The sequence below is a fragment of the Myodes glareolus genome, chromosome 6 (genome assembly GCF_982192425.1).
Source record: "Myodes glareolus chromosome 6, mMyoGla1.1, whole genome shotgun sequence".
NCBI lineage: Eukaryota > Metazoa > Chordata > Mammalia > Rodentia > Cricetidae > Myodes > Myodes glareolus.
The window spans coordinates 42,419,143-42,442,683 of NC_142031.1; the positions used below are offsets into that span (position 1 = coordinate 42,419,143).

At 42.2% G+C, this 23,541-nt stretch overlaps 1 long non-coding RNA gene and 1 gene segment (V, D, J or C); both read right to left on the minus strand.

Annotated features, from left to right (window-relative positions):
- LOC125403929 (Ig kappa chain V-III region MOPC 321-like) overlaps positions 1 to 23,541 on the minus strand; it is a 456,525-nt gene that overhangs the window by 55,061 nt on the left and 377,923 nt on the right.
- On the minus strand, positions 5,116 to 5,732 carry LOC148121738 (uncharacterized). Its single transcript, XR_015738103.1, has 2 exons — positions 5,637 to 5,732; positions 5,116 to 5,412 (listed from the first exon to the last, which is right to left on the minus strand). It is a non-coding gene; the product is annotated as an uncharacterized LOC148121738 (long non-coding RNA).

Genomic DNA, 23,541 nt, shown 5'->3' on the forward strand with positions numbered 1-23,541 from the left:
GAAATCAGACATCTGGTATAGAGGAGAGGTAACTGAGTCACGTGACAAAATGTAGATTAATAAAATGGATGAATTTAAGTTGTGAGAGTTATTTGGGAAAGAGCCTAAGCTAAGGCCATGCTTTTATAATGAATAATAAGCTTGTGTCATTATGTGTGTGCTGACTGCCTAGAGGAAAATCTGACCACACATTACACAAATTTTCATTTATTAAATGCTGATTCAGTCTAAGTTGAGCATTATTATTTAGAGAGTACAATTCTTTTTTCCATAACTTTTCATTGATTTTTTTTGAATTTCATATCATGAACCCCAATGTCTCTCATTTTCCAGACCCTCCATATCTGCCCTTCACCCTTGTAGCATCACCCCAAAGGAAAACTTAAAGAGAAATAATAAAAATTAAAAATACAAATAAGAATATTTTTTTTTTCAAAAGCAAACAGAAAAGTTGATCCTCCATCTCTCCCACCCCTTCATTGCCTCTTTATTGGTCTTAGTGGCATTGGGATCTGCAGTGTATCTTGCAGTATAGAGGGTACAATTCTTAATATCATTTTGTGAATTCAGAAAATAATAGAATGACTTAATAGTTCAGTTAGGACAGAAATGACAACAGCTTCCTCATAATTTTTTTCAGTGTGTTTCAAGCATGAAATTCACTACATAGTATTCACATGAACAAATTGTGATCATTGTTCCATGAGCTCCCTTTGCCCTAAACATAAACCTCACTGTTCTTGGCCAAATTCCAGCATGTTAACATCAGGCCAGTGTTGGCTCTCACATGTTCCTTTGTCTTCATTCATAAAGCTCAGCCCACACCCAGTGCATTCAGGCATCTATGCATTTTAAACAGTTCAAGTCTGAGATGTTTATGGCCAAATCTCTTGTCTCAGGGCAGGATAAAGTACCTACTTTGTAATGATCATCTCTGTTTTTATATCTGTGCTCCATTTCACACAGAAACAACCCCTGTCCCTTACATCTTCTGTTCTATCACCTTGAGTTCTTTCTATCAAAGGGTGCTGAGTGTCCTTTCCTGATGAGAGGGAGTTAAGCTGCACTGAACAAAAGCAACAATGTTAAGGAGTAGACATTTAAGTTATAAGTCAATAAAAACAAGAATGAAGTCAGTATAAATAGAAATAAATATTAACTGAACCATATTCAAAAATAGATGATGTGGGGCTTGGGGTAGGTCAAATTTGTTCATCTCTGTAACCTAGGCTATGTATCCTGGGTAGCCTAAAAACTCAAGACCCTACTACCTTAGCTTCCTTCCTGTTTCAGTTGCTAGACTACATGACCATGCCTGGCAGAAGTGCAGTTCTTAATGCCACAATATGAGGTAAGTCAAGAGCACCAAGGGGAGTTGGAGAATCTCATGGATGCAGTAGAAGAATGACTTCAGAAATATTCATTTTTTTTGTCTCTCATCACCACCAAACCACCCTTAGAATTATCACTATGTGACTGGGCAGTTGCTTAAAAATATATAGTCCTGAAAAGTGGAAACAGGAGGGGACTGGAGAGCCCGCCTTTTCTTCCACAAGGTCCTTGGAACCCCCAACACAGCCTGCTTCAGGCATGAGGGGACCAGAGAGCCAGAAGGAAGTGTTCCTGCTACTGGGCCTTCTTTCTCTCATCCCATCCTGCCCCCGAGCCCACCTTTTTAAAAAATCAAAACACAAAGCATACAGAATAGAGAAAGAATATTAAGAGCTGCAAAGGAAAAAGTAACATATAAAGGTAATCCATCTTACACCTGTCAGAATGGCTAAGATCGCAAACACCAATGATAGCTTATGCTGAAGAGGATGTGGAGTAAGGGGAACACTCATCCTTTGCTACTGGGAATGTGAACTTGTGCAATCACTTTGGAAATAAGTGTGGCAGTTTCTCAGAAAATTCGGAGTCAACCTACCTCAGGATCCAGCAATACCACTCTTGGGAATATACCCAAGAGATGCCCTATCATACTATAAAAGCATTTGTTCAACTATGTTCATAGAGGCATTATTTGTAATAGCCAGAACCTGGAAACAACCTAGATGCTCCTCAGTGAAAGAATGGATAAAGAATGTGTGGCACATCAAAACATTAGAGTACTACTCAGTGGTAAAAAACAATAACATCTTGAATTTTGCACGCAAATGGATGGAAGTAGAAAACACTATCCTGAGTGAGATAACCCAGATCCAAAAATATGAATATGGTATGTATTTACTCATTAGTGGATTCTAGCCATAAACAAAGACATTGAGCCTATAGTTCATGATCCTAGAGAAGCTAAGTAATAAGGTGAACCCAAGGAAAATCATATATAGATCCACCTGGAAATTGGAAGCAGACAAGATCGCCTGGCAAAAGTTGGGAGCATGGGGGCGGGGGATAGAGGGAAGGGGAGAGGGGTAGGGGGAGGGAATAAGGAAAGATTTGGGGAGAGCTTGGGCAAGTAGGATGGTTGAGAGGGAGGAGGGACAAATATGGGAGCAGGGAAGGAATTATCTTAATTGAGGAAGCCATTTTGGGGGGTTGGCAACATGCTTGGTTCTAGAAGGGTTTCCAGGAGTCCACATGGATGACCCCAGCTAGGACCCTGGGCAGTGTAGGAAAGGGTGCCTAAACTGGTCTTGTCCCATAGTCACACTGATGACTGTCTTGATTATCACCATAGAACCTTGGTCCAGCGATGGATGGAGACAGAGACAGAGACCCACATCAGATCATTGGATTGAGCTCCCAAGGTCCAGTTGAAGAGTGGAAGGAAGGAGAATATGACCACGGAAGTCAGAACATGAAGGATTCACCCACTGAGAAAGTGTGCCTGAGCCAATTGGAGCTCACCAACTCTAGCTGGACTGGGAATGAACGAGCATGGGATCAAACTTATCCCTTTGAATGTGGTTGACAGTTGGGGCATACTAAGGGGCCAATGATAATGGCACTAGGATTTGTCTCTACTGCATGTACTGGCTTTTTGGGATCCTATTCTCTTTGGATGCATACTTTGCTCAGCCTGAATGTAGTGGGGAGGGGCTTGGACTTCCCACAGGGCAGGGTGCCTTTCCCTCTCTTAGGACTGAAGGGGTGTAGTGGGGGGAGTGTTTGTGGGGGGAACAGGAGGGAAGTGGGAGGTGAGATGTAGTGAGGAGCCGCGGGCAGGCCTGCTTTTCATCCTGCCCAGCTCCCGCACGGCTAGCTTAGCCCCAGAAATAATAACACATAAGTTGTATTCATTTAAATACTGCCTGGCCCATTATCTCTAGAGAGTTAGTTACTGGCTAACTCTCACATCTTGATTAACCCATTTCTAATAATCTGTATAGCACCACGAGGTATGGCTTACCGGGAAAGATTCAGCATGTCTGACCTGGTGGCTGGCTCCATGGCGTCTATCCCATTGCCCTCTTCCAGCGTTCTGTTCTGTTTACTCCGCCTACCTAATTTTCTGTCCTATCAAAGGGCCAAGGCAGTCTCTTTATTGACCAATGAAAATAACACAATAGACAGATAACCCTCCTCCATCAGTGGGAATGAAGTGGGAAATTTGATTGGTATTATTTTTAAAGTAATAAAAAGAAAATTAAAAAAGATTCCCAAGCTATTGGCCAAACAGTGTTGCAATTAAAAAAATAAAGCTTTGTTTCATCTGTGATGTACATGGAAATCTGTGAACACTTCTCCCAACATTTGGATTAAAAGAACTTGAAATAGCCTAGCTTCTGGGACTCAGCTGTTTTCCTTAATCATTAACCTAAGCCACAGTCTGTATGATTACTCAAGAGAAACTCATAAATCCTAGCTGTGTGACACTTCATTGTTCCTAGTTTCCACCTTTTGCAGACCTTGCTTTATCAGAGGCAGAAGCAACACTATATTTTACCATTGCCTATATTAATTTCCCATTTTATTAACCTCTTATCTTAATTTGTTACTGCAGCTTTAAAATCCTTAATCATCAAAATTCTACTTAAAATAACACTAGTATTGAATAAAATCATTACTTCAGATAAACAGTACAGCTTAAGAGGAAATCATCTTCATAATAATCTACAGGCAAATATGCCCAGTAGAATGAGATATGTCAATGAGATAATCACACTACATTAAAGGCAGTGGGGATCCCTCTATACCCACTCACACCATGCCAGATACCACAGAAAAATGGAAGCAGCAAGCATATAAAGGCACAGCAGTAGCAAGAGACATTCTGGAGCTGAGGCTCTGGGTAGGTGATGAGACTTGCCTATCTGAGATTCATTCATCAGTGCTTTGCTTTCTACTGGGCCAGTCTCTTGAAGCTCAATTGCCACCTGCTGCCTCTCTGACATGGCCACAGGCACAGGTACACATCAGTGAGAAGAGAGATGTGAGGACTCATTGAGCAGATGTAGAAGGCTGAGTTCCACTCAGCACCCAGTGCACTTCCTGGCCTTCTTCATTGCCAAAGACACAAAAAATCGACTGTTTTTCTGCAGTGACATACAGGAGTTTGAACAGAGGAACCACAAGATCCCAGAATGTTACCCACAGGTGACTTTAATTTCAGTAGGTTCAAGAAGAGTCCAGATCAGCTCATTTTTCTCTGCTCCAAGACTCCTAAGATCCAGAGGTCATAATGCTGCCTTTGGAACAGCTGCATTTGTCCTGTGAGAAGACTTGTGACTATCTTCTGCTCCCTTAAACACGGAGAGGAAGTGAGATTTTGTAGATGTAATAAACATATTATTTCAAATATTCAGAGTTCATTTAAAGGGAGATTGACCTGGGTGCCCAACTTAATCATGTCAAAGCCATTAAAGAGAAGCTGTTTATGTTCTGCTGTGCATTCCCTTGCTGGTGTGATAACTGAGATTCTACATGTCAGTGGACTTTCAATGCCTGTAGGACCTTAGGGAAGCCTCTAGCCCACAGTTAATAAGTCTGTAGCATACCCAGCTACACAGTTCCTGAATAAACATGCTGACTGACCTGGGAAGGAGCTTCTAGAGTTCTATGACCGAGAGACAGCTTACACAGCTCACACAGCTCAGAGACTGAGCTTTAGTGAGCAGCAGCCCCAGTAGGTTTTTGTTCAGCCCTGAAGCACTGTGGGAGGAAGGTCATATCTCTGCTGACAGTAATAGGTTGCAGCATCATCAGCCTCCACAGGATTGATGGAGAGGGTGAAGTCTGTCCCAGACCCACTGCCACTGAACCTGGGAGGGACCCCAGGTTCTAGGCTGGATGCAATGGAGATGAGGAGTTTGGGGGATTGTCCTGGTTTCTGTTGATACCAGTACATATGATGAATAACACCACCTATAGTGACACTCTGACTGGCCTTGCAGGATATGGTGGCCCTTTGCCCTAGAGACAGTGCCAAAGAAGCTGGAGACTGGGTAAGCACAATGTCCTCAGCAGAGCCTGAAATGAAAAATACACATTGCTGTCATGGATCTACTAAAAGCATCACAGTACAAAACCATCATGTTGTGGAATCTGAAACAGCAGTCATAAGGTACAGTCTGAGATGTCATAAAATAAAAGGGAAAATTAAAACCAATGTCATCTCATAATTTCAGTGATCAGGACATCAAGGCATAAAAACCAAGAATGGCCACAGTGGTTGCTCCTAACACTCCTCTCACCTGGAACCCAGAGCAGCACTGTGCACAGCAGGAGAGAAGATGACCCCATCTCTGAGAGCTGGACAAGAGGTTGCTTCTTGGGGACTGACAAGCTGCCTTTAAAGATGCTCTGAGCAATCTGCACCATAGCTAGTCTCAATATGCAAATCAGCTCAGAAAAGCTTAACTTGGTGCTCAAAGGACACCTGCTCTTGTGTCACCCTATGGCAGTTAGGAGTGGCAAAGAATTCCTGAGAGTATTTTAATGTATCCCAGGAGATTGAGGGCTGGCCCTGGAGAATCATCATGTTCTGTTATTTTGAGCTTCCTTGTAGGGACTGTGCTGGAACTGCTCTGCTTTTAAGGATGTGAGTTACAGGAGCAATTTTATCCCTCAGAATTAAACTACAAAAATCCTTTTTGTTGATTCTTTGTGGATTTCACATCATGCATCCCAATCCTACTCCTGTCCCCATTCCATTTCCTCCTCCCTCTGCACTTACAATCTGCCCCTCAAAACAAAGTTTAAAAGTAAAAACAAAAAATCCCCAAAACAAAAACACCCTCCAAACCAAACCAACCAACCAAAGCAGCCAGCTAACCATACAAAAAATAAACCAAACCTTGGTATGGAAGCTGTAATGTGGCCCAGTGAGTCACACAGTATATCCTTTAGTCTATATATGTTTACTTGTAAGTATTCATGGCAATGAGTCATTGGTCTGGCTTGAGGGCTCTGGCTTCTGCTACACCCTCAATACTGGGCCCCACCGGCATCTTCTTGGATATTCTGTTGTTGTCTTGTGTCATGAAGACCCTGCAGCTTTGCAGATCCGGTCCCTTTGCATGCTCCAGTAGGTCATAGATGAGGTGGATGTTGGGGTAGGCTACCTCATAGTCCTGGTTCTGGGCCTGTGTGGTAACTGGATTCATCAGTCTGCCAGCTCTCTCTCATCTTTACCACCCAGGCAAGCTCTGCCGCATTGTCCTGGCTGTGGGGCTAGCTCTCCCACACTTGCATATTCAGGGTCAGCTCACCCACATCTGACAGCAAGGACAGCGATACTGTGCTGCCCTGGGGAGGTCCAGGGCCTGCTCTCCAGAGTGGTGCAGTTGGTGCGGGGCATGGCCAACTGTTTTCAGCCCCATCCTCACTGCTTTTGGTTGTAACAAGAGCCAAGGGCATCAACAATGACTTCATCTGAGGTAGGGCCATGGACCCAGACATGGTCCCTCTCAGCCATCCAAGCACGTACATACCATGGCCCCAGTGACAGCACAAGTCACTTAGATTGGTGTGGACCCAATGGCAGCTTGGTCTTTGAATCCCCACATGGCCCCAGGTGTGGTCTCAGAGCTGGAACATCTGCATTGCCTTTGATGGTGACAGAAGTCTTGAACATCAGTGCAAATCCTGTCTTTGGCAGAGCCACAAACCCAGATATGACCCTGGCTGCAGCTCAGGCCCATACAGTGCCCTGGTCCTGGGAAGCAGCACGTGTTATTCCTGTCTGTATGGGCAAAGCAACAGCACAACCTTTGGCACCAAGAAGGCCACACACAGGTGGAGGCTCAAATCCTGGGAATCAGTGTAGCCTTTGGTGGCAACACAGGGCACAGACATCAGCACAAACTAAGGCTGCAGTAGGACCATGGACTAAGACATGCTCTTTGGCAACTGTTCAGGCTTGGATGTCATTGTGGCCCTAGTTGGCTTTGCAGATGGGCATGGCCCAAGTGATAGTGCGCCCCTCAAATGCCAACATGTCACCAGGTGTCAGCCCAGACTTCTGGATATCCACCTAGCCTTTGACTATAAGAGGAACCACTGACATTGACACAGTCCCTGGCTGTGCCAGGCCAAGGACCCAGACATGGCCTACTTTCATGGTTTAGGACGAGATGATTTCATGGCTTCTGGTGGCAGTATGGGCCACCCAGGTCTGTATGGCCCCTGAGATAGCTTGACCTTCTAAGACCAACATGGTCTCAGGTATTGGCCCAGACTTCAACTCTATGAACAGCCCTTGGTGGTAACAGGAGTCATGGATATCATCTCAGAGGTCAGTCACACATGGCCTCTGACAGCAGTCTTGGCCCAACATCACCATGGTCCTAGGTTTGAGGAATCCTGGATCGTCATGTACTCTGTGGGATCACATCACTTAGACATCAACTTGGTCTGGGCATCCACAGGGCCCTTGTTGGTAAAAGGAGCCACAGTCATCAACACAGACCTTCACAGCTGCATCAGGAACACAGATCAAGTCATGACTTTTGGAAGCAGCCCAGACCCAGATATCTGGCCCTGAGTGTCTGAAGGGCATCTACCTCAGTTTATTCCTCACTGCCCCCACCTCTTTATATCTGCTTTTCTGCCCAGCACATGAATAGTTCTGCTTCACTCTCTCCTGTTTTTCCACCCTATATTCACTTACCATTAAGGGTGCCCAACTGCCTGGTGGGAGGGTTTGTGGGTGAAAAGCTTCTTGTCCCAAGTCTAGAGACCTTGGGTGGAACAGTGCTTGTCTTCTTGTGTCTACCAAGCCTAGATCAGAATTAAACTTTTAAAAAACATCTTTATTTTTATTTTATGTATATGAGTATTCTGTCTGTCTGTCTGTCTGTCTGTCTGTCTGTCTATCTGTCTGTCTATCTGTCTTTGCAACATATTTGTGCCTGTTGTTCTTGGATGCCAGAATAGGGCATGGGATTCTCTCTCAAAGCAGAGTTAGAGATGGTTGTGAGCTGCCATGTGAATGCAGGAAACTGAACTCATGTCTTTTGAAAGAGCAGAATGGGCTCTTAACCAGAGGGCCATCTCTCCAGGTTATTTTTTGTAACTTACAGCAACAATGTATTTCACATTTTGATTCTTCTCAACAAGAGAAAGCAATCAGATTTTACAAGATAGAAAAAAAATTGTGCTGTGTTTCAGATTAGAAGGGAACATTGGGTCACTAGGTGGCCTTGATTCCAAACATCATTAGGAACAGAAAAGGCAGAGAGCACTGAGAACAACATGCAGATGGGGTCTGAAAACCTTATCTTGTAGATGAATGGGCATCACCATGAAAAAAGCACGTCTCTCCATCACTCAACCTAAGGTCAATTCTGGATCCATATAACTGCTTCACAGTCACATGTCACTTTCCTCAGGCATATTCAAAGCAGGGAGCAGCAAGCACTCTCCATTCCACTAGTTTCATCCTTATTGAAAATTGATATTTGAAGTGAGGAACCTGACTTGAACTATTATCGTGTCTCAAAGATAATAAGAATGGCTATGTAGTTAATATTAGATTCATTTAAGTTAAAACCTTTAACTTAAAATTATGTCTTGGTGATTTTGGATGATCAGTCAACTAAAGGAAACCAGGGAAGCATTTTACTTAATATACTCAGAGAAATGCACAGCTGGTCTGGAAAGATGGCTCAGCTGTTCAAGCCTAGGCTCACAGCCAATGATGTAAGAGAAATGCACAGTAGCCACTGTAACATTACTGAAAAATGCACTGGCCAATGATAACAATTCTTTTTTTAGATTGTGTTGTAACAAGGTGCAGTGGGCCCTGTTCCCACCACCCAGCTAGTTTATACCCAAAATAACCACAACAAATTGCATTAATTAAATTACTGCTTGGCCCATTAGTTCTAGACTCTTTTTGGCTAACTCTCACATCTTGATTCAACCCATTTCTAATAATCTGTATGTCACTATGAGCTCACGGCTTACTGGGAAAGATTCAGCATGTCTGACCTGGCAGCTTCATGGTGGGCTGCTCTCTGTCTCTGCCTCCTTTCTCCCAGCATTTTGTTCTGTCTACTCCACCCATCTAAGCTGCTGTCCTATCAAAAGGCCTAGGGTATCATTTATGAATTTACTCATTTCTTCAAACTTTTTGTTATATTTCTCTTCCATTTCTTTACTCATTTCTTCCATTTTTTGTTATATTTCTCTTCTATTTCTTTAAGTGAGTTATTCATACCCTGTTTAAGAGACTCTATTGCTTTCATAATGACACTGTTTTCCAGCTCTTCCGGAATAGGGTGTTCAAGTCCTTCTGTCATAAGATCGCTGGGATCTGGTGTTTTCATGTTGTTTTTCAGATTGTTGGAGGAATTCTTGCCTTGGCGCCTGCCCATCTCTTCCTTCAGATGCTTTCTAATGGCTCTTCCCTCTGCTGGGTCTTCTGCTACTGGATTAGTGCCCCTTGCTATCCAGGAATCACTTTGCCTGCAGTTCTACCTTGCTACAGGCAGGCTATTAGAAGAAAGAACTCCCTCCAGTTTGCACTCACTGCCCGTTCAGGCCATGGTGCCCAACCAGGCTGAGTTGGAGGAATTTAAGCCCCGAAAAAGGGAGAGAGGAAGGGTAGGGGTTCCAGGCAGAAATCCGGGATGGCTTAGGAGGAGAGGGGGTTTAGCTGGGGGAAACCGCTCCTTTGGAGTAACCAGGAAGATAAGGATGGCAGGAAGATTGTGTGTTCCCTTTCCGGACTTGTATTGTGGTCAGGAACCCACTTACCCCTCCATTGTATCTTCTGCTACAGGATCAGAGCACTCACTGGTCAGAAGTCTCCCTGCCTGCAGTCTTACCTTGCTCCAGGCAGGCTTTTAAAAACGCCATACTGATTTTCAAAGCAGTTGTACAATTTGGAACTCCCATCAATAATGGAGGAGTGTCCCCTTACTCCACATCCTTTCCAGAATCAGATGTCATCAATGTTTTTAATCTTGGCTATTCTTACAGGTGTAAGATGGAATCTCAGAGTTGTTTTGATTTGTATTTCTTTAATGGCTAAGGATATTGAACATTTCCTTAAGTGTTTTTTGGCCATTTTAGATTTGTCTGTTCAGAGTTCTCTGCTTTGGTCTGTACCCATTTTTTGAATGGACTATTTATTCATTTGATGATCAGTGTCTTGAATTCTTTATATATTTTGAGATCAAGTGCAATATGAGGTTGGAGAAGATCTTATCCTGCTTTGTAGTTTTCCATTTAGATAAAAAATGTGATACATTTACACAATGGAGAACTACACAGTGGAAAAAATTAACGACATCTTGAAATTTGTAGGCAAATGGATGAATCTGAAAAGCACCATATTGAGTGAGGTACCCCAGACACAGAAAGACAATATAATATGTACTCACTCATAAGCATCTTATAGACATAAAGCAATGAAAAATCAGTCTACAATTCACAATCCGTGAGAACCTAGACAACAGGGATGATGCTAAGAGAGACATACATGGATCTAATCTCCATGGGAAGTAGAAAAAGACAAGGTCTCCTAAGTAGATTTGGAGCATGGGGACCATGGTAGAGGGTAGAAGGGAAGAGGGAGGAAGGGAGGGAGTGGGGAAAATATATAAACAATAACAAAACAATGGACCTTGACAACTCAGAGATAATGAAAAAATTAAATTATGCAAAAAATCTTGTAATTTTACTCTTTTATTTACTGTTGATATTCCTTTTAATTCTCTCCCTTCCCTTTTTACACTGGCTGAGACTTTGAGCATTACATGGAGTAAGAGTGAGAGAGTGGGTTTTCAACCTTTTCTCATATCAGGTTCAATATAGTGTTTTTCTGTATAGATCAGACTCTCCTGGAACTCATTCTGTAGACTGGGCAAAGATGGTTTCTCTGTAGACTGGGCCAAGAAGGTCTCAAACTCACTGAGATCCCACTGCCTCTGCCTCTCCAAGTGCTGGGATTAAAGGCATGTTCTACACTGCCCTGATGTTTTCTGTTTTTGAACCAAACATTCATCCCTGGATTGAAATCAGTTTGGTCATAATGTGCACCCCTCTCAATGTATTCTTAGATTTAACTTGCAGGGTTTTTTTTTGTGTGTGTGTGGGTTATGTTAGTCAGGGAAATTGGTCTTTTTGCAATTTTCCCTTTATGACTTTGTGTTGTTATCTAGGAAATGCTGGCTTTATAGTGGTATTATTTCTTCCTTTTCTATGGCATGGAACATTTCCAGGGGTATTAGTGTCAGCTACTCATTAAATGTCTGGCAGAAGTTGGCAGAGAATCCCTCCAGTTGTGAGCTTTAGTGTTGAGAGTCATTATATTGCTACTTCAATTGAGTTGCTTGCTATGGTTCTGTTGAAGTTGCTGATTTCATTGTGATTTAATGTGGTTATGTCATATGTGTCTAGATATATATCCATTTCTTTAAGATTTTTCAGTTTGGGGGAGTATAATACTTTAAAATACTACTCAATGACCATCTCGATTTACTTGCACGTGTTGCAGGACGCTCCCTTATAGCTCTGTTTTATTAATATAGGTCTGTTTCTCTTGCTGTTGACTGTGTATTTATTCAAAGAACAAAGTTTTTTTTTTGAAAGTAAATTTTATTAAATTATAAAAGTTTCCATTTCCGCCCCTCTTCCCAACACCCTTCCACTCCTCCCACTCCCTCTCCTCCTCCCTCTTCGTCCCTTAGGGCAGTCAGGGTTTCCTGCCCTGTAGGAAGTTCAAGTTCCTCCCCCCTCCCTCCAGGTCCAGGAAGGTGAGTATCCAAACAGACTGTATCCCCAAAATCCAGAATATGCAGAGGAAAAAGGTCCCAGTATCATAGTCAATGGCTTTTCAGAAAGACTTCGGGCCAGCCACATTCAGAGCATCCGGCCAAATTCCGAGAATCTGGTTAGATCACGTCCACGTTCAGTCCCAGTCCAACTGGCCTTGGTAAACTCTCATTAGATCCGTTTCCTTGTATCAGTGGGTGATAGCATCCCTCGCAGTACTGATTTCGTTTTTCATGTTCTTCCTCCTTCTGCTCCTCATTTGGACCTCAGGGGGCTCAGTCCGGTGCTCCAATGTGGGTCTCCGACTTTATCGCCGTCCTTCGCCAGATGAAGGATCTATGGCGATAAGCAAAACATACATCAGTATGGTTATGGGCCACGGCCGATTCAGGCACTCTCTCCTCTGTCCAGAGAACAATCTGGGGGATCTCTCCTTGGACCTGGGATCCCATATATAATCAAGTCTCCTGTAAACCCTAAAATGACTCCCTTAGTTGAAATATAGTCTTCCCTGATCCCATATTCATCCTTCCTCCCTCCCCCCCCCCCATCCCAGGCCACCGAGCTTTCCCTATTCCTCCCCTACTCCCTTCTCTCTAACCCTATCCCCTTCCATCAACCCTCCCACCCCCCCATGCACCCGAGGTTACCTGGGACTCTTGTCTATTTCCTACTTCCTGGTGGATAGCTAAATAATCTTCATCAGGTTCATCTTATTTAGCTTCTCTAGGATCACGAATAATAGGCTCAAAAACCTTTAATCATGGTTAGAATCCACTTATGAGTGAATACATACCGTGTTCCTCTTTTTGGGTCTGGCTTACCTCACTCAGAAAGCATTTTCTATTTCCATCCATTTGCATGCAAAATTCAAGATGTCATTGTTTTTTACCACTGAGTAAAACTCTAATGTGCATATGTTCCACACCTTTTTTAACCATTCTTCTATTGAGGGGCACCTAGGCTGTTTCCAGGTTCTGGCTATTACAAATAGTGCTGCTATGAACATAGTAGAACAAATGCTTTTGTAGTATGTTAGGGAATCTTTAGGGTATATTCCCAAGAGTGGAATTGCTGGGTCCTGAGGGAGGTTGACTCCCAGTTTCCTGAGAAACCGCCACACTGATTTCCACAGTGGCTGCACGAGTTTGCATTCCCACCAACAATGGATGAGTGTTCCCCTCACCCCACATCCTCTCCAGCATATGCTATCGTTGGTGTTTTTGACTTTAGCTATTCTGACAGGTGTAAGATGGTATCTCAAAGTGGTTTTGATTTGCATTACCCTGATCGCTAAGGAGGTTGAGCATGACCTTAAGTGTCTTCTGGCCATTCGAAGTTCATCTGTTGTGAATTCTCTGTTCAGTTCAGTACCCCCATTTTTTAATTGGGTTAATTAGAGTTTTAGTGTCTAGTTTCTTGAGTTCTTTGTATATTTTGGAGATCAGACCTTTGTCTGATGAGGGGTTGGTGAAGATCTTCTCCCAGTCAGAAGGCAGCCTTTTTGTCCTACTGACAGTGTCCTTTGCTTTACAGAAGCTTCTCAGTTTCAGTAGATCCCATTTATTCATTGTTTCTCTTATTGTCTGTGCTGCTGGGGTCCTACTTAGGAAGAGGCCTCCTGTGCCTATATCTTGAAGACTCCTTCCCACTTTCTCTTCTATCAGGTTCAAAGTGGACGGATTAATGTTGATGTCTTTAATCCATTTGGACTTGATTTTTGTGCATGGTGATAGATATGGATCTACTTTCATTTTTTTTACAGGTTGACATCCAGTTATGCCAGCACCATTTGTTAAAGATGCTTTCCTTCTTCCATTGTATACCTTTAGCTCCCTTGTCGAAAATTAGGTGTTCATAAGTTTGTGGGTTAATATCTGGGTCTTCTATTCGATTCCATAGGTCGACTTCTCTGTTCTTATGCCAATACCAAGCTGTTTTCAATACTGTAGCTCTATAATAGAGTTTGAAGTCAGGGATGGTAATGCCTCCAGAAGTTCTTTTATTGTATAAGATTGTTTTGGCTATCCTGGGTTTTTTGTTTTGCCATATAAACTTTATTGTTCTCTCAAGGTCTGTGAAGAAGTTTGATGGGATTTTGATGGGGATTGCATTGAATCTATAGATTGCTCTTGGTAGAATTGCCATTTTTACTATGTTGATTCTCCCAATCCAAGAGCAGGGGAGGTCTTTCCATTTTCTGGTATCCTCCTCAATTTCTTTCTTCAAAGACTTAAAGTTTTTGTCAAATAGGTCTTTCACTTCCTTGGTTAGAGTAACCCCAAGATATTTTATGCTATTTGTGGCTATCGTGAAAGGTCATGTTTCTCTGATTTCCCTCTCTGCTTCTTTATCCTTTGTGTATAGGAGGACCACTCATTTTTTGGAGTTGATCTTGTATCCTGCCACGTTACTAAAGGTGTTTATCAGCTGTAGGAGTTCTTTGGTAGAGTTTTTGGGGTCACTTATGTAACCTATCATATCATCAGCAAATAGCGAAAGTTTAACTTCATCCTTTCCAATTCTAATCCCCTTGATCTCCTTATGTTGTCTTATTGCTATTGCTAGAACTTCAAGCACTATATTGAAGAGGTATGGAGAGAGTGGACAGCCTTGTCGTGTTCCTGATTTTAGTGGAAAGGCTTTGAGTTTCTCTCCATTCAGTTTGATGTTAGCTGTCGGCTTGCTGTATATTGCTTTTATTATATTTAGGTATGATCCTTGTATCCCCAGTCTCTCCAACACCTTTATCATAAATGGGTGTTGAATTTTGTCAAATGCTTTTTCAGCATCTAGTGAGATGATCATATGGTTTTTTCTTTCAGTTTATTTATATGATGGATTACATTGATAGATATGCGTATGTTGAACCACCCCTGCATCTCTGGAATGAAGCCGACTTGATAATAATGGATAATTTTTCTAATGTGCTCTTGGATTCGGTTTGCCAGTATTTTATTGAGAATTTTCGCGTCGATGTTCATGAGTGAGATTGGCCTGTAATTCTCTTTCTTGGTTGTGTCTTTGTGTGGTTTTGGTATTAGGGTAACTGTAGCTTCATAAAAGGAGTTAGGCAATGACTCTTCTGTTTCTATATTGCGGAATACGTTAAGGAGTATAGGTATTAGCTCTTCCTGGAAGTTCTGGTAGAATTCTGCATTGAAACCATCTGGTCCTGGGCTTTTTTTGGTAGGGAGATTTTTGATAACAGCTTCTAATTCTTCACGACTAACAGGTCTATTTAGATTGTTCACCTGTTCTTGGTTAAACTTTGGTATATGGTACTTATCTAAAAAAAATGTCCATTTCTTTTCCATTTTCCAACTTTGTGGCATATAAACTTTCATAGTAAGATCTAATGATTCTCTGAATTTCCTCTGTGTCTGTGGTTATGTCCCCCTTTTCATTTCTGATCTTATTAATTTGCATGTTCTCTCTCTGCCGTTTGATTAATTTGGACAGGAGTTTGTCAATCTTGTTGATTTTCTCCAAGAACCAGCTTTTTGATTCATTGATTCTTTGGATAGTTTTCTCTGTTTCTGTTTTGTTGATTTCTGCCCTCAGTTTGATTATTTCCAGTCTTCTAGACCTCCTGGGTGAATCAGCTTTTTTTTTTCTAGATCTTTCAAGTGTGCTGTTAAGTCTCCAATGTGTGCTTTCTCTGTTTTCTTTAATTGGGCACTTAGTGCTATGAACTTTCCTCTTAGCACTGCTTTCATAGTGTCCCATAGGTTTGAGTATGTTGTGTCTTTGTTTTCATTAAATTCAAGGAAGAGTTTAATTTCTTTCTTTATTTCTTCCTTGACCCAGGGGTGATTTAGTAGTTGACTGTTCAGTTTCCATGAGTTTGTTGGCTTCCTGGGGGAAGCATTGTTGTTGAATTCTAATTTTAGTCCATGGTGATCTGACAAGACACAGGTAGTTACTAATATTTTTTTGTATCTGTGGAAGTTTGCTTTGTTACTGAGTATGTGGTCAATTTTCGAGAAGTTTCCATGAGCTGCAGAGAAAAAGGTATATTCTTTCCTATTTGGGTGGAGTGTTCTATAGATGTCTGTTAAGTCCATTTGATTCAATACTTCCAATAAATCTCTCAATTCTCTGTTTGGTTTCTGTCTAATTGACCTGTCCATTGGTGAGAGAGGAGTGTTGAAGTCTCCTACTATTAGTGTGTGTGGTTTGATGACTGCCTTGAGTTCTAGAAGAGTTTCTTTTACATATGTGGGTGCCTTTATATTAGGAGCATAGATATTCAGGATTGAGACTTCTTCCTGATGAATTGTTCCAGTTATGAGTATGAAATGTCCATCTCCATTTCTTCTGATTGATTTTAGTTTGAAGTCGATTTTGTTAGATATTAGAATGGCTACGCCCGCTTGTTTCTTAGGTCCATTTGCTTGGAAAACCTTTTCCCAACCCTTTACTCTGAGTAGGTGTCTGTCTTTGTGGTTGAGGTGTGTTTCTTGTAAACAGCAGAATGTTGGATCCTGTTTTCGTATCCAATCTCTAAGTCTGTGCCTCTTTATAGGTGAATTGAGTCCATTGATATTAAGTGATATTAATGACCAGTGGTTGTTGACTCCGGTCATTTTTTTTTTTTAGGTAGTAGAGTGTATGTGTTTTTCTTTTTTGATTTGTGCTTGTGAATGGTCGCTAGATGTTCGAGTTATTGTAGGCCGTGTTGGGAATGTTGGATTCCTTCGGTAGTGATTTTCCTTCTAATATTCTCTGTAAGGCTGGATTAGTAGTTACGTATTGTTTAAATTTTTTTCATCCTGGAATATTTTGTTTTCTCCGTTGATAGTGAACAATAGCTTGGCTGGGTATAGTAGTCTGCGTTTGCATCCATGGTCTCTTAGTTTCTGCAGTACCTCTATCCAGGATCTTCTGGCTTTCATGGTTTCCATAGAGAAATCCGGTGTAAGCCTGATAGGTTTACCTTTATAAGTTACTTGACCTTTTTCCTTTGCAGCTCTTAAATTTTTTTCTTTAATATTTATGTTTTGTGTTTTGATTATTATATGGCAAGGGGATGTTTTTTTCTGATCCAGTCTATTCGGTGTTCTGTATGCTTCTTGAACCTTCGTAGGAATATCGTTCTTTAGGTTGGGAAAGTTTTCTCCTATAATTTTGTTGAATATATTTTCTGGGCCTTTGATCTGCAGTTCTTCTCCTTCTTCAATCCCTATTATTCTTAGATTTGGTTTTTTTATTGTGTCCCAGATTTCCTGAATGTTTTGTGAAGAGAATTTGTTGAATTTGCCGTTTTCTTTGACCAGAGCATTTATTTTCTCTATGGTATCTTCAGATTCTGAGATTCGTTCTTCTATCTCTTGTATTCTATTGGTTATGCTTGATTCTGTAGTCTCCGTTCGTTTACCTAGGTTTTCCATATCCTGCCGGTTCTCGGTTTGTGTTTTCTTCATTGCCTCCATTTCAGTTTTCAATTCTTGAACTGTTTCCTTTACTTGTTTGATTGTTTTTTCTTGGTTTCTCAGGGTCTCATTCACGGCTTTACTTAGTTCCTCAAACTTTTTGTTATATTTCTCATCTATTTCTATACTCATTTCTTCAAACTTTTTGTTATATTTCTCATCCAATTCTTTAAGGGAGTTATTCATATCCTGTTTAAGGGACTCTATTGCTTTCATAATCGCACTTTTTTCCACTTCTTCTGGGTTAAGGTGTTCAAGCCCTTCTGTTGTAGGGTCCTTGGGATCTGGTGTTTTCATGTTGTTTTTCAGATTGTTGGATGAGGTCTTGCCTTGGCGTCTGCCCATCTCTTACTTCAAATGTTCTCTATTGGAACTTCTGGTAGCGGGTCAGGTTCCCTTCTTGGGCAGGGACTTCACTGACAGAATGCTCACCTTTCCTCAGGCAGGCTATTGAAGCACAGGCACTCCCTCTTTCCAGGATGAACTTGCAATGCAGGCTCAGCTTGCAAGGCAGCTGAGCTGGGGAAATTTTATGGCCCCAGGGGGAAGGGAGAAATATAGGAATTCGTACCTGGATGGGAGCTGGGATGGCAGGCGGGAGGGGGTAGCCAGCACTTCAGGGCGACCTGGGCGACTGTGGGGTCGGGGAACGCCAAAGCTCTTCCTCACCAGGACCCTGCCAGGCCCGAAGCAAGCTCACCCCACAGATGGCCCTCTGGTAGAAGTCAGGGCCCCTGCTGTTCAGGAATGTGGCTGAGCTGGCACCTGGTCCACCTGTCTTCAGGGAGGCCTTTAAGACCCAGGAACTGCCTCGAGCCGAGCTGTGCCTACAGCCCAGGCCCAGCTTGCAAGGCAGCTGAGCTGGGGAACTTTTATGGCCCCAGGGGGGAGGGAGAAATATAGGAATTCGTACCTGGATGGGAGCTAGGATGGTAGGCGGGAGGGGGGAGCCAGCACTGCAGGGCGACCTGGGCGTCTATGGGGTCGGGGAACACCCAAGCTCCTCCTCACCGGGACCCTGCCACGGCCCGAAACAAACTCACCCCACCGATGGTCCTCTGCTAGAAGTCAGGGCCCCTGCTGGATGGGAGTCTGGATGGCAGGCAGGAGGGGGTAGCCAGCACTGCAGGGCGACCTGGGCGTCTATGGGGTCGGGGAACGCCCAAGCTCCTCCTCGCCGGGACCCTGCCACCAAAGAACAAAGTTTTTGAATAATGTTATACATTGTTACTTTTAAATCCATTTCATTGATTTCTGCCCTAATACTTATCACCTCTTGCCACTAACTGACTTTGGTTTAGCTTGAACTTTTACTATGACCTTGAGATCTCTCTGAATTTGGCCATTATTTGAGGTCTTTCTCTTTTGCTAAGTAGGCATTTACAGTCATAAACTTTCCTTGCCATCATGTAGTTACATCCCAAACATGATGGGAAGCTATACTATTATTTTCATTTAATTCTAGGTATTGTTCTCTCACTGATTTCTTGAATAAATCGGTGGTAATTCAAGAGTATACTGTGCATTCTCCAAGTTCTTATGTGATTTCTTCCGTAAAGATGGTATCAACAGAGGCACAATGGAAGATGTTATCTGCATGTTGGGGGATATTAACCTGTAAGTAAGACAATTCAGATAGCTCCTGTGATAGTGTCTGTCCAAATAAATGAAGACTGTCTTGGAAGTCTAGGGGCAATATAGTTCAAGAGAGTTGTGTGGTTTGGTTCGAAGGATCCCCAAAGGCAAAAAGATTTTGGTAATCAGGGTGTAATGCAAGCAGAAAAATACATTGTTTAACCTAAGCCTGTGAACCCTTTAGTCCTTTCCGGAATTTGTGTTAACAAAGAATAGCAGATGTGGGCTCCTAGGTGGGTATGGACTATGGTCTGGTTATGAAGAGAAGTTCGTTTACTGAATTCCATTACTAAGTAAACTTTGGAACACTCAGTGTTGGGGTATTACCGGGACTGTTGCTTGATTTTGAGATCCTGTGACTTTAAATAATCTGTTATAATTCTTAATCCCTTATATAATTAAAATATTAGAGGATATTATCTTTTTAAAAATTTATTTATTTATTAATTAAAAATTTCCACCTTCTCCCCTCCTCCCATTTCCCTCCCGCTCTCCCCACTACCCTTCCCTCTCCCTCTCCAGTCCTAAGAGAAGTCAGGGTGCCCTGCCCTGTGGGAAGTGCAAGGACCTCCCCCCTCCATCGGGGTCTAGGAAGGTGTGCATCCAAGAAGACTATGCTCTCAAAAAGCCAGTAGAAGCAGTAGAATCAAAACCTAGTGCCATTATCATTGTGAGCCACATTCAGAGGGTGCATTTAGATCACATGCCATTCAGTCCCAGTCCAACTGGCCTTGATGAGCTCCCATTAGATCAGTCCCACCTTCTCCGTGGGTGGACCAACCCCTCATGGTCCTGACTTCCTTGCTCATGTTCTCTCTTGGTCTTCATCTGGACCTTGGGAGCTCAGTCCAGTGCTCCAGTGTGGATCTCTGTCTTTATCTTTATCCATCGCGAGATGAAGGTTCTATGGTAATATGCAAATTACCATCTGTGTGGCTATGGGATAAGGTCAGTTCAGGCACCCTCTCGTCTGCTGCCCGAGGACCTAGCTGGGGACATCTTCTTGAACACCTGGGAACCCCTCTAGAGACAAGTCTCTTGCCAACCCTAAAATGGCTCCCTTAATTAAGATATCTACTTCCCTGCCCCGATATCCACCCTTCCTCCATCTCAACCATCCCATTCCCCAGCGCTCTCCCCAATCCTCCCCTTCTCACTTCTCTCTCCCCATCTCCTCTTCTTCCCATCCCATGCTCCCAACTTTTGCCCTGTGATCTTGTCTACTTTCAATATCCAAGAGGATAAATATATGTTTTTCTTTGGGTTCACCTTCTTATTTAGCTTCTCTAGGATCACGAATTATAGGCTTAGTGTCCTTTGTTTTTGGCTAGAATCCACTTATGAGTGAGTACATACCATATTCATCTTGTTAAATCTGGGTTATCTCATTCAATAAAGTGTTTTCTATTTCCATCCATTTGCATGCAAAATTAAAAATTCTTTTTTTATTTATTTTTATTTTTAATTTTTTAAATAAAAGTTTATTAATTTATAAAAGTTTCCATTTCCGCCCCTCCTCCCAACACCCTCCCACTCCCCCCACCCCCTCTCCTCCTCCCTCTTCATCCCTAAGAGCAGTCAGGGTTTCCCTGCCCTGTGGGAAGTTCAAGTTCCTCCCCCCTCCCTTCAGGTCCAGGAAGGTGAGCATCCAAACAGACTGGATCCCAAAAATCCAGTATATGCAGAGGAAACAAGTCCCAGTGTCATTGTCAATGGCTTTTCAGAAAGATCCCGAGCCAGCCACATTCAGAGAATCTGGCCACAGTCAGAGAATCTGGTTGAATCACATGCTCGTTTAGTCCCAGTCCAATTGGCCTTGGTGAAATCTCATTAGATCAGTCCCCTTGTATCAGTGGGTGAACGCACTCCTCACAGTCCAGCCTTTCTTGTTCATGTTCTCCCTCCTTCTGCTGCTCATTTAGACCTTGGGGGCTCAGTTCAGTGCTCCAATGTGGTTCTCTGTCTCAATCTCCATTCATTAACGGGTGAAGGTTCCCTCTGGTGTTTCCTTCTTTGCTCATGTTCTCTTTCCTTCTGCTTCTCGTTTGGAACAAGGGAGTTAAGTCCAGTGTTCCAATGTGGGTCGCTGTCTCTGTCTCCTTCCATCGCCAGATGAAGTTTCTATGGTGATATGCAAAATATTCATCAGAATGTTTATGGGCCAAGGCCAGTTCAGGCACCCTCTGCTCTGTCCAGAGAACAATCTGGGGATCTCTCCTTGGTCCTGGGATCCCCTTTATAATCAAGTCTCTTGTAAACCCTAAAATGACTCCCTTTGTTGAGAAATATACTTCCTTGATCCCATATCCATCCTTCCTCCCTCCCCCATTCCAATCCCCCGAACATTCCCCATTCCTTCCCTACTGCCTTCTCTCTAACCCTCTCCCCTTCCAACAATCCCCGCCATGCACCCAAGGTTGCCTGTCACTCTTGTGAACCTGAAGAAAATCATGTAGTTATCCTCCTGGAGATTGGAAGTAGACAAAATTAAAAATTCCAGATGTCATTTTTTTTTGCACTGAGTAAAACTCTAAAGTGTGTATGTGCTACACTTTTAAAATCCATTCTTCCATTGAGGGGCATCTAAGTTGTTTCCAGATTCTTGCTATTAAAAATAGTGCTGCTATGAACATAGTTGATCAAATGCTTGTGTACTATGATTGGGCATCTCTTGGGTATATTCCCAAGAATGGTATTGCTGGATCCTGAGGTAGGTTGACTGGGAATTTTCTGAGAAACCACCACACTGATTTTCAAAGTGGTTGCAAAAGTTTGCATTCCCACCAACAATGGATGAGTGTCCCCTTACTCCACATCCTCTCTAGCCTTGGTTATCTTTGGTGTTTTCGACTTTACCCATTCTGACAGGTATAAGATGGTTTCTCAAAGTTGTTTTGATTTATATTTCCCTGGTAGATAAGGAAGTTGAACATATCCTAAAATATCTTTTGGCCATTTTAAATTCTTCTGTTGAGAATTCTCTGTTCAGTTCATTACCCCATTTTTAATTGAATTATTTAGAATTTTAATGTCTAGCGTCTTGTGTTTTTTTTTTTTAAAAAGTATATTTTGGAGATCAGACCTCTGTCTGATGCAGGGATGGTGAACATCTTCTCTCATTCAGTAGGTTGCCTTTTTGACTTAATGACAGTTTCCATTGCTTCACAAAAGTTTCTCAGTTTCAGTAGGTCCCATTTGTTCATTGTTGTTCTTATTGTCTGTGCTACTGGGTTTATATGTAGCAAGTCATCTACTGTGCCTATGTATTGCAGGCTACTTCTCACTTTCTCTTTTATCAGGTTCAGTGTGTTCAGATTTATGTTGACGTCTTTAATTCATTTGGACTTGAGTCTTATGCCTGATGACAGATATGGATCTATTTTCATTCTTTACATGTTGACAACCAGTTATGCCAGCACCATTTTTAAAGATGCTTTCTCTCTTCCAGTGTATATTTTTAGCTTCTATGTCTAAAATCAAGTGTTCATAGGTTTGTTGATTAATATTTGGGTCTTCAATTTGATTTCATGGTTCAACATCTCTGTTTTTATGCCAATATGAACCTGTTTTTATTACTGAAGTTCTGTAATAGAGTTTGATGTCAGGGTTGGTAATGCCTCCGTAAGTTACTTTATTGTATAGAATTGTTTTGGGTCTCCCGGGTTTTTTGTTTTTCTTTATAAAGTTGATTATTATTCTCTCAAGGTCTGTGAAGAATTTTATTGGGTTTTTGATGGGAATTGCTTTGAAATTATAGATTTCTTTTGGTAGAACTGCCATTTTTACTTTGTTGATCCTACCTATCCAAGAGTATTTCCATTTTCTGTTATCTTTTCAATTTTTATTCTTCAAAGCCTTAAAGTTCTTGTCAAACAAATATTTCACTTTCTTGGTTAGTGGTACCCCAAGATACTTATGCTGTTTGTGGCTATCGAGAAAGGTGACGTTTCTCTGATTTCCCTCTCTGCTTCTTTTTCCTTTGTGTATAGGAGGGCTACTGATTTATTTGAGATGATCTTGTAACCTGACACATTACTAAAGGTGTATATCAGCTGGAGAAGTTTTTTGTTAGAGTTTTTGGGGTTGTTTATGTACACTCTCATATCATCAGCAAATAAATGAAAGTTTGACTTCTTCCTTTCTGATTCGGATCCCTTGATCCCCTTATGTTGTCTTATTGCTATTACTAGAACTTCAAGCACTATATTGAAGAGGTATGGGGAGAGTTGGCAGCCTTGTCATGTTCATGATTTTAGTGGAATGTCTTTGAGTTTTTCTCCATTCAGTTTGATGGTAGCTGTTGGCC